Genomic DNA, 12,517 nt, shown 5'->3' with positions numbered 1-12,517 from the left:
AACAGTAAATTATGCATAAATACAAGTAACTAACCCTGAACCAAACCCTAACTGTAACTCTATAGTAAGTACATGCAGTTAATTAATATTACTCAGTACTTATTTGAGTAGTACAATGTAACTGTCAGCATACAATAAAGTGTAATAAAGAACAATTTAGAGTTAAAATGATTTAAAGTTGAAACAAGAAAAACATTAATGGCGATTATTATTAGATATTGTGGTAACACTTTACTTGAAGCCTTAAAGCTATTCATAATGTACGTTATAATGCCTTATATGTATCTTTTCATAAATAATTGTGCATTAAAATGTGCATTATAAATGCAAAAATGCAATATAATATTTGCAAATTCGTTATTACATCTGAAAATGGTTGTTTGTCATGAGTTTTAATGCATTGTGTAACAATGAATAGATAAGTATTATAATGTGTTATAATTGCGGTATAATTATTCATGAGATCATACACACATTATAATGTATAAAAGAAAGATTAATTAATGCATTAAAATACTTTTAAAATACATTGTGTATGAAGGCTTTAATTAAAGTGTTACTGATATTGTTTTATAATTATTTAATTTAAAACAATGATATTGTCATGTTTATACATTCAGAAGAACAGCATTATTCCTTTAAAAAAAAAAAAAAAAAATCTCTAAATGCATTTCCATAATGAGTCTCACTGTGAGTTTAATCAGTTTATTACAGGTTTAATTTCCCTTTATTTATTTCTGTGTTCATATGTAGTTCATTTTTATTGTAGATATCATACATGGCGAAAAAAATAGATCTGACATCAGAATGTAAATGTTGCTACTTTCTGTATTTCAGTCAATGATACTGAATCTCTTTTGTTCATGTTGTGCTTATAATTCAGTGCTTTATAATTCAAGTACAATTTACAAATTGTATTGTTTTCTAGTTCTTATCAGTGATATAATCATCATTTGGCCTGAGCTTTAGTCAGACTTTGAACTTGAGTTACATTTTGAGTTGAATATCTCAAGTAAGTAAAAATGTGCTTTATATTGGGATGCAAAAACTGCTGGAATTAAAGCAGTCAGTGTCTCAGTATATTGAGTTTCATTTCTGGGGTTTGATTTAAATGTATACAGTGATTGTGTAGTTTGTATATTGTATATTATATCAGCACTAGTGATGTTGAATGTCATGAAGGATCAGATTGTCATGATTTTTGCTGCTGTTGAAATGCTGTGAGTGAAACAGTGTGTTTTCTTTGTGTTTGTGAATGTGTTGTGTTTGTCTCCTGCAGCTGGTCCCACAGTGAAGCCCTCAGTGTCTCTGCTGCCGCCCTCTTCTCTGCAGATCTCTGGAGACTCAGCCGCACTGCTCTGCCTGCTCAGCTCTTACTCTCCACAGGGGGCGCTGGTGAGCTGGACACTGGACGGGTCAGAGGTCACCGAGGGGGTCGTGACCAGCGCAGAGAGCCAGCGGGACGGCCGCTACAGCCGCAGTAGTGTCCTGACCCTCAGCAAAGCACGCTGGGAAAAGGGAGAGGTGTACGTCTGCAGAGTAACACATGATGGAGCTCCTCATGAGGTCTCGTTCCACAAGAGCTCTGAGTGCTGATGTTTCTCTCCTGAAGATGAGCCGTATCTGAGTGTCCTGTGTCAGGCAGGATTCACATGAGTCTAGTGCTGCAGCTGTAGTGATTTACAACTCAATACTGAAAGAGAGCTGGCGTGTCAAAGCACTGTGTGATCTTTCAATCTGCTGTAACATTCAATAAAGCTTCTCAACAAGTTCACTTTGTGTCTGACAACATCATTCAACTAACAGATGAAGATGCAGGTGCTTTTCACAAACTTGATGTAAATGTCAAATAAAGCTCTTGGGGTTTGAACATGGTCTCTGGAGACAGAGCTGCTCTATTCTGAGAGGATCAGAATCACTCCACCCTGACAATGCAAATGGGCTTTTCAGTCTCACTGTTTGATTGGTCACATGATCTGGACTGGAACACACCAGTTTCACTTCTGCTGAAAATGTGGTGATGAAAATATATATGAAAATGTCATGAAAATCACAACTAAAACTAGTCATGTTTGTTGGTTGATGAAGAAGAGCTCTTGATCATGTCATGTTCAGTTCATAGAGCTATAAACACATTCAGAGCAGTGAAGCATGTGCCGCTCATGTAAAACACCCTCTGAATGCAAAAGACAGAAGAGAGATCAGGACGATATACATTCAGAGTCCAACAGTTTGACTGACAGGGTTAAAAGAAAGGCTTTACATTGCCAAAGCACAGTAACAGTAAATATACAGAGTCAGACATACACATTTACACATCATTCTCTACAGGACACAACTGAATGATTCCTGCTGTATCAGTAGTCAATGATCTTGCTGCTCAACATTAAAACACTTGTCTATTGTTTGCTGTAGCAGTGCAGTGTACTTTCAGAAACCCTCCACCTCCCCCAGCTTCACCTGTCCAGATCTGCTATGGGGTGATTCATGTTTGCTCGTACAGCAGCAGCATGTTGTGTGTGTTTTGGCAGTGGAAAGTTCTGTACTCTACAGCAGATATAATCAACAGCAGCAGACCAAACACATTAACATTGTCATATTCATTACCATGACAAACTCTCCAAGAATTGTCATGTCAGAAATCTAGTTCAGTCATGAAACTGAAGATGGCACAGGCTTCGATCGGTCCTTTACATGCAGTCTGTAAGCAATCACATCAATACCAAATGACTCAGGCTGATTGGTCTCTGCTGATCCTGCAGCCAATGAGATCCCTTAATCAACATTTAATAGTCTGGTTCAGTGTTTGCTGTAGGCTAGTCCTGCAGTGCTATAAGAGTTCCTCAGAAATTCAGACAATCTGACAAACAGATAAGTCAACAATGTTTTACCATTCCAGATACAAAACAAAATGCAAATGTTTTATTGAAGTTGTAATCTATTATGCAACTATCAAATCATCTAATACCATTAAATATGAAGTGTCTTCATAATATGTGTTATTTTATTAAATTATAGGGCTTGTTTTGTTTGTTTTTATTTAACCCTTGGGGGTCCCTGATAATATATCCATCATGAAATGTGGATATAGAGAAAAGGCTGCACCCACTTCAGCCCCTCATTTCATTGAACAGACGTGTCGTATATAGATCCGCTGTGAAGTCCAAAAACTTTTTATGTTTCCTGAGGGCGACACCATGCCATAGAGGAATAAAGAAACAATTCTATAATTGAGTTAATTTCAGCAAAACTTGTATGTAATGTTCTATTTTCAGTGGTTTAATCGGGAACAATTACTGGGACACCATAAGAAGATTTATTGTTTCCCCTTTAAGCATTTGCGCTCATGCTGTATGTCGACGGGGAAGCAGAGGTCATTTTGACAAATGTTTTGTTAATAAAAAGGCTTAAATACAAACACTTTTCTCTCTTTGCTGTGGAAGTTCAGTATAAGAGGAAATGTTAGGCATCTTAGGGGGGCACTGCAGTATTGATCTGGTGAAGGAGGAGGCCATCGAGTAAAAAAGGTTGAGAAACACTACACTAGTGTCATCACATCGACACAACGTCAAAATGACTGACAGATAGAGAACTCAGTTATGTAACAGACACGCCATCTAGTGATGAAGCATGGAAGTGCAATTAAAGTGACTGATTTTCCTGCAGTTAGATTACATTGTTGTGGCAAGTTTCGCAGTGCCAAGCACCACTAACATTTATATAATATAAAGATTGTGTTACATGATTAGTACATCAAAATAAATAAACTTTCTGAAAGGTTTGATAAAACGTTGTGTTGTTTGTGATCCTCCATCAGCAGCTGCAGTATCTCTCAGCTGTATCAGTGCATCACTGTGACGTCTGACTGACCGAGGTTTTTGTACCACTCTTTATCACTGTGTGAACACATAACCACTAGGACAGTGTACACTCTGACAATAATAATCTCCTGTATCTTCAGTCTGGACTCCACTGATGGTCAGAGTGAAATCACTGCCAGATCCACTGCCACTGAATCTAGATGGAGTTCCAGTATAACGGCTTGTTGCATAATATATGAGGAGTTTAGGAGCTTCTCCAGGTTTCTGTAAGTACCAGTGTAGGTAACTACTACCACACACTGCACTGCTGGTTTTACAGTTTATTCTGACTTCTTGTCCTGGTTGAGCTGTTAGTATCGATGGAGTCTGAGTTACAGTGTACTGTCCTCTACACTCTGAGAGGAAAGAAAAAAAAAAAAAAAAAAAACATATATTACACATTTTAAGACAATTAATAATGATTGTAAAAATTGTATTTCACAAACCTTGAGCGATCAGTGTGAGAGTCCAGATGAAGAAGGTGATTTTGTTCATTGTTGTTCTTTTGTCTTGTGTGATGATGAAGATTGTGTTCTGTTCTGCTCTCAGTCATGAAGTGTTAAACTCACAGCACTATAAACACTCTCAGAGCACTGAAGCATGTGTGACAATGCAAAGAAGTGGGCAGGATTTACAACAGTGTGTGCTGATAACAAACTAATAAACTCTACATATAAGATTTTACTTTCAGAATGTTGTTGAAACATTTAATGATTAATTGTTCATATTGATTAATTGTAAAATATTTTTGTTTATGTTTTGCAGACTGATAAGACACTAGTCTTTGACTTTATATGAACATCTGTCAGTGTGGATGAAGCATTTTCAGCTTTCAGTGCCACTGTAGAAATAATCTATTCACTCTCATTCATGATTCATTTATATAAGGTGAATGTTTCTGATAATATGTGACCAAGATAAAGTGAGCAGCATTCATCTGGTCATGTGATCTCAACATGGTGGCCACCATAAGGAGGGACAAAAGAAGATTTTTCTAGGCCACTGAAATGACTGGAGAATCATGAGTGCAGATCATTTTATATGTATTCGTCAAACACAATAATTATTTCGGTAACACTTTCTATGAAGACCATGCTTATAATGAATTATAGCTCCATTTATACTTATTTATAAGCAAGTATTACTATTTTATATACATATTTATAAAGACTTAAGACCTATACCACATAAGAACAGTTGTAGTTACAGTTACATTTATATTATTTTTATAATTACTTATAAGTCATGCATTTTCTATGGAAGCCCGTTTCCGCCACTAAATAAAAAAAATAAAAAGACTAATTGCGACTTTTTATCTCAGAATTCTGACTTTTTTTTCTCGCAATTAACTGACGGACAGTTTCTCTGTCTGTAACAATTCCGGACATCCAACATTTCTGGTACATCCAACGATAGCCGTGCTGCCGTTCTGATGTCTGAAGCTGTTGGTGTAGAAAATGTGCCACTTCAGCTTCGTCTGTTTTATTGCGCCTCCGCCACAGCTGATTCTTATTATTACTATTATATTATTATTATTGTGTCAAATTCATTAATGTATCCATTCTGTTAAAAACAACTTTTATTCACCAAATACTTCCACTGTATTTGCAGAATTGCATGATTCTACCCTTGAATGCCCCCTTTTATGGAGCCACCAGACTTGAGTTGCAAAGTTACAAAGTTGATGAAACATGATAGGTATTGGTGTTTTAGTATTAAGCCCACTAGATGGCAGTAAAAGCTGTTTTTTCTCCTTGAAACGCTGTACTCATGTACAAGGTTACCGTGGAAACATGCTATATGCATATTCCTGCATAATGCATATGTCCGGAGACTAATCTTTATGTGTCTCCTCCAGTAAAATCAAAATTTCTTTATTGGTAAATCCGCGCTAAAAATAATCCTTTATAATGTCTTCCATTTTATATAGAATGATAACGAAGCAGCAATCCTGATGGTCAGTCGCAATGAAAGGAAACACAAGCAAAGTAAGAACTGTGAGAAATAAAGTCAGAATTGTGACTTTATATCACGCAATTGCGACTTTATATCTCAGAATTGTGACTTTATAACTCGCAATTGTGAGATAAAAAGTCAGAATTCTGAGATAAAAAGTCGCAATTACTCTTTTTATTTTTTTATTTAGTGGCGGAAACGGGCTTCCATAATTTTCCTTTTCAATGCATGTTCATAATTCATTATGCACTGATTTATAAGTATTAATTAGTCTGTCGTATGGTTCCATGAATGTATTTATAAAGATGCAGCTTGCATTGCTATAATGTTATATTATAGTTACAATGACTTCTTATTCAGATTTATTTCTGTCAAATTAGTGAATATATTGTTATTAATAGCCGTGTTGTGTTCTTATAAATACTTACTGTGAGTAATATTAGTTACTAATCTCTATAAATATATCATTGTTGGCTTTAAGTAAAGTGAAAACATAAATCAAATGTTAAGAAATCACGAATATGTGCTCATTTTACATTTTAAGTTGCTTACTTGTAAATGTAACTAATAAACAAAAATTCCTGTAATAAAAAAAAAAGAAATCATTAATACAAACAGTTGAAAAAAAAAAAGTATCTTTTTTTAATGTTACATACTAGCAAAACACTGCAATAATATTTTTAAAGTATAATTCCAAACTGCTATAAGCAATACAAATGGCTGAAGAGATATAGAGTTTAACAAATCAAAATTACCATTCATCACCTCTAATGCAAACTTTAGCCATTAAAGACATAATAACTAGTTGATAGAGCAAACAAGTGTCTCTGGAACTATTTTATATGTGATAATTTATAAATCAGTGTATAATGGCTTATGCACTGTCAGAAAAAAGGGTACGGTTGGGGTACAATTGTGAGCACTTTGGGTACAAATGCTTTGGTTGTACTCTCAATGGGTCATATTTAGAGTAGCATCTGCCTGCACAACCGGAGGCTGCATTTTCAGGACCGCAGTCCTAGGACCCTAGATGTTTAGTGACAACGCCACCTACCAAATTACAAGACCAGTGACCGCATGTTTTTCTGGATGATGGACGATATTCAGAGTGTGAGTATCAAATGTGAATCAATTTTTATTTGTTTAACATTAAAAACAATTGTGATGCATTTAAGTGTGAAGTGAAGCGATCGTGAGTTGCTAAGTAGTCTTGAATGCACTTTATAGCCATCATACATTAGCTTCTAATGCTGTAAAACAAATTTGTTAGCATATTCGTTTAACAAAACTGTAGCACGACTGGCAAGCTTGTGTTGACTTAGTGACTATGGTATGATTATTAATCCTAGCCAGTACATTAACCTGTAGCACGCTCGTTGTAAAAGCTTGTTAGTTACTCAATGTTTTTCCATTTTAAGTAAGTTAAAATAATCTTAATATTTTAACTGTCATGTGCGTGCTCACTGTCAGCCTGCCCAGGTCAAAAAATACTATAGTAAATACTATAGTTGTTACAACACAGAAGGGTCGGAGACAGGAGATCACAGACAAGGATGTTTATTGATACCAGCAGAGGTTAACAGCAGTGCAGGTGAGTATGTGACAACGTGAAGATGACAAACTGAAGTGAAGATAGATGATACTGTCCTTTTGTGGTTGCAGACGTGGAGATCTTGAATGGCGTTGGAATGGATGAACGTAGAACACGGAGAACACTCACACACGGACTGAAGATCACACGAGGAGAACAGGAGACGCTGGAGACTGGTAAGTAGTTTAGTAGGAGTCCTTGAGGTAAGCATACAGGTAAGTTTACATGCAAATGAGACCGGACAATGTGGCTGTGTGTGTGAGTGCTCTTTATACTGGTGTTGATGAGGTGGTGATGAGGTGCAGGTGCCGGTGATCAGTACTCAGGAGAAGTGGTGCGCTGTGATTGGTGAATGGTGGAGCCTGGCGTGTCTGTGACAGTACCCCCCCCTCCACGGCCCGCTCCTGAGGGCCGAGGACCCCGACGTCGTGGTGGCCGTCCTCTTCCACGTGGGGCAGGTCTGTCAGGATGGTTGGAGTGGAAGGCGTGAAGCAGGTTGGGGTCGAGTATGTCGTTTCTGGGGACCCAAGAGCGTTGCTCGGGGCCGTAGCCTTCCCAGTCCACAAGATACTCCAAACGACCACCACGGCGTCGGGAGTCCAGGATCTCGTGAACCTCGTATGCAGCTCCATCGTCCAGGATAAGTGGAAGGGGGGGGTTCAGCAGCTGTTACGCCAGGCCCTGTGGAGAGAGGAACAGAAGGGTGGTGAGGTTTAAGGAGGGAAACATGGAATGTGGGATGAATCCGATATTGTGGAGGTAATTGGAGTTGATACGTGACGGGGTTGATCTGCTTGATGATGGTGAACGGGCCAATGAATCTGGGACTCAGCTTCTTGCAGGGCAGATGCAGTCTGATGTCCCGTGTCGACAGCCAGACCTTCTGTCCCGGTTGGTAGGAGGGGGCGTTGGAACGGTGAAGGTCGGCCGTCATCCTGCGTCTGCGCAGGGCCCGCTGTAGTTGGTGGTGTGCAGAGTCCCAGACCCTCTCGCTCTCTCGGAACCAGTAGTCGACTGATGGAACGTCCGATGGTTCCCCGGTCCAGGGGAACAGTGGGGGTTGGTAACCGAGTACGCACTGGAATGGGGTGAGTCCAGTAGATGGCTGACGCAGGGAGTTCTGTGCGTACTCGGCCCAACCCAGATACTGGTTCCAAGAGTTCTGGTGGCCGTGACAGGAGGTACGGAGGAAGCGGCCGATCTCCTGGATCTTCCTCTCCGTCTGCCCGTTCGACTGAGGGTAGTAGCCGGATGAGAGACTGACGGTCACACCTAGGAGCGAGAAGAAGGCCTTCCATACCCGTGATATGAACTGGGGTCCTCTGTCTGAGACGATGTCCTCGGGAATTCCGTAGTATCTGAACACGTGATTGAACATAAGTTCAGCGGTTTCCATGGCAGTGGGTAAGCCCCTCAGGGGAATCAGACGACATGACTTGGAAAATCGATCTACGATGACGAGAATGCAGGTGAATTCATCGGATGCTGGCAGGTCGGTGATAAAATCGACTCCTAGGTGTGACCAGGGTCGATTAGGAACGGGCAGAGGATGGAGCTTGCCGGATGGAAGATGGCGAGGGCTCTTGGAGATGGCGCACTCCCTACAATCCTGCACGTACCTTCTGACGTCAGCTGCCATGTTAGGCCACCAGAAGCGCTCCTTTAGCAGCGAGAGGGTTTCATTGACTCCCGGGTGGCCAGTGCCAAGTGAAGTGTGGGCAGAGTGAATGAGTGGGGTGCGTTGTGCCCTAGTGGTGTAACGCAAGCCTGGTGGACAACCCGACGGAGTGTTGGTGGAGGCATTGGAGGAGGGCAAAGTTTCCTCTGACCAGGTGATAGGACTGACGAGGATGGTTTTACGGAGAATGGTTTCTGGTTCTTCTGGTCTTTCCTCAGGAGCATGGAGACGAGATAGGGCATCCACCTTGACATTTTTGGAGCCGGGACGATAGGAGATGGAGAAGTCAAAACGGGTGAAGAATAAAGACCAGCGTGCTTGCCGAGGGTTCAGTCTTTTTGCAGCTCTTAGGTACTCCAAGTTCTTGTGGTCAGTGAGAACTATAAAGGGGTGTTTAGCTCCCTCCAACCAATGCCTCCACTCCTCAAGGGCCAACTTCACGGCCAGAAGCTCGCGGTTTCCGATGTCGTAGTTGGTCTTGCGAGAGAAGAAGGCGCATGGGTGAAGACTACTTGGGGTCCCCTGCTGCTGAGATAGCACCGCTCCCACTCCCGTGGTGGAGGCGTCCACCTCTACTACAAAGGGCAGGTCTGGATTGGGGTGGACGAGGAGGGGAGCGGTGGTGAAGGCTTCTTTAAGGGTTTCGAAGGCATTGGTGGCAGCCGATGTCCAGGACAGAGACTTGGGCTTATTACGGAGCAGGTTTGTGAGTGGATGGGCGATGGAACTGTAGTTTTTGATGAAACGGCGATAGAAATTAGCAAAACCAAGGAAGCGTTGGAGTTCTTTAATAGTGGAAGGAGTGGGCCAGGTCTTGATGGCTTCCACCTTCCCCTCATCCATCCGGATGCCACTGTGGTCGATGATGTATCCCAGAAAGTGCACTGAGGGCTGATGGAAGGAACACTTTTCAGCTTTCAAGAAGAGGTGGAATTTTCTCAGGCGTTGGAGGACCTCCGCAACGTGGTGGCGATGTTCGGCCAAGCTCCGGGAGTAGATTAAGATGTCGTCGATGTAGACTAGAACGAACTTATGGAGGAACTCCCGGAGCACCTCGTGGATGAAGTCCTGGAATACGGAGGGGGCGTTGACCAGGCCATACGGCATAACAAGGTATTCATAGTGGCCGGTAGGTGTCACGAAGGCGGTCTTCCACTCGTCCCCCTCACGTATCCGGATGAGGTTATACGCGCTGCGGAGGTCCAGCTTGGTGAACACAGTGGCACCACGGAGATGTTCCAGGGCCGCTGGGACGAGAGGAAGGGGATAGCGGAACTTGACGGTTATCTTGTTGAGTGCACGGTAGTCAATACATGGCCGCAAGCCTCCGTCCTTTTTTGCCACGAAGAAGAAACTTGAAGCAGCAGGGGAAGTAGACTGGAAGATGTAACCTTGAGCTAGGGCCTCCTTGATGTATTCTTCCATGGCTTTCTCCTCCGGGATTGACAGGGGGTAGATCCTTCCCCTGGGCACTGACTCACCCGGAAGCAGATCGATGGCGCAGTCCCATGGCCGGTGTGGAGGCAGCTTGGAGGCTCTTTGCGGGCAGAAGACGTCACTGAAGGGGGCGTAACATGTTGGGATGTCGATGGAACGTTTCTCCACAGGACTCTCGATGGACGTGGCACAGATGGAGATTTCTTTAGAACGAGGAGACGAAGGAATTGGAAACTTGGAGAGACATCTGGAGTAACAGGTTTCGCCCCACTTCAGGATCTCGCCGTTGCTCCAGGAAATGACGGGGTTATGCTGCTCCAACCAGGGACGCCCTAGGATCACGTCAGAGGTGGATTCCTCCAGAACCAGCAGATGTATGTTTTCTTGGTGCAACACTCTGATTCGAAGCTGTATAGGGCCAACACAGCAACTCACGTGTCTTCTGCTGAGGAGTCTGCCCGTTACGGAATGAATTTGGTAGGTGGTCGGAGATGGTGTGGTCTTGAGCTTGAGTTGTCGGCAGAGGGCGCCGGAGATGAAGTTGCCGGCTGACCCTGAATCGAGGAGCGCCACCACTGGAAGGGAAACATCAGCGGCAGTAAGGTTTACTACAGTGGTGAGTGGCTTCATCTTATTCATGGAGGGAATGATAGCACTCACCATAGGACGTGGAGGGCGAATTGGGCATGCGGAGATTACATGCCCAGGGGAACCACAGTACAGACATAGATTCAGGGTCAGCCGCCGTTGTCGCTCAGCAGAAGAGAGGCGTGAATTTTCCACTTGCATGGACTCACTGGCTGGTTCTGGAGGGCTGACGGGTTCTGGCCGACGGAGGAGGGTGTTAAACAGTGACTGGCCCTGGTGTTCTTCAATACACGACTGCATACGGGAGGCAAAGCGGATGGAAAGCTGGATGAAGCGCTCGAGGCCGATGGAATCCTCGTATGCAGCGAGATGCAACCGCACCCGAGGATCCAATCCTTGTCGGTAGGTGGTAATAAGGGCTTGTTCATTCCAACCACTGGAGGCAGCTAGCGTTCTAAATTGTAAAGCATATTCGTTGACAGACATAGCACCTTGTTTGAGATTGTATAATTTCTCACCGATTGACCTTCGAAGTGATGGTACTTTATGTAACATTATATAAGTTGACATTTGTGCTGGCTACTGTATACAGGCCACCAGGACACCATACAGACTTTATCAAAAAATTTGCTGATTTTCTATCGGAGTTAGTACTAGCTGCAGATAAAGTCCTTGTTGTTGGTGATTTTAATATCCATGTAGATAATGAAAAAGACGCATTAGGATTGGCATTTACAGACATTCTAAACTCTATTGGAGGTAGACAACACGTGTCAGGACCCACTCATTGTCGTAATCATACTTTAGATCTAATATTGTCACATGGAATCGATATTGATGCCGTTGAAATTCTGCAGCAGAGCGACGACATCTCAGATCATTATCTAGTCTCGTGTATACTACATTTAGTCAAGGCTGCTAAACTGCCTCCTTGCCATAAATATGGTAGAACCATCACTTCTACCACTACAGATCGCTTTATAGATAATCTTCCTGATCAGTTTCATCGTCTTAGCATACCAGACAGCTTAGAAGACCTCGATGTTGCAACAGAAACTATTGCCTCTGTCTTTTCCAGCACATTAGACTCAGTTGCTCCTTTGCATTTAAAAAAGATTAAGAAAATTAATCCAATGCCGTGGTACAATGAGCACACTCAGGCCCTAAAGGTAGCAGCCAGAAAAATGGAAGAAAACAAAACTAGAAGTTTTTCGCATTTTATGGAGAGAGAGAATGATTGAGTACAGGAAGGCCTTAAAAACTGCTAGATCTGCCTATTTTTTAAAACTTTTAGAAGAAAATAAGCACAACCCTAGGTATTTATTTGATACAGTGGCTAAATTAACAAGAAATAAAGCTTCAACTTCTGATGTTTCCAAAGAGCACAGCAGTAATGACTTTATGAAC

General features: G+C 42.1%; 1 gene segment (V, D, J or C); it reads left to right on the top strand.

Moving 5' to 3' along the window:
* Positions 1-12,517, top strand: part of LOC127506802 (immunoglobulin kappa light chain-like) — a 339,850-nt gene that overhangs the window by 290,846 nt on the left and 36,487 nt on the right.

This window comes from Ctenopharyngodon idella, chromosome 24 (assembly GCF_019924925.1).
Source record: "Ctenopharyngodon idella isolate HZGC_01 chromosome 24, HZGC01, whole genome shotgun sequence".
Classification (NCBI taxonomy): domain Eukaryota; kingdom Metazoa; phylum Chordata; class Actinopteri; order Cypriniformes; family Xenocyprididae; genus Ctenopharyngodon; species Ctenopharyngodon idella.
The sequence above is the reverse complement of the archived record's forward strand: the minus strand, read 5'-3'. Positions and strand labels throughout refer to the sequence as shown.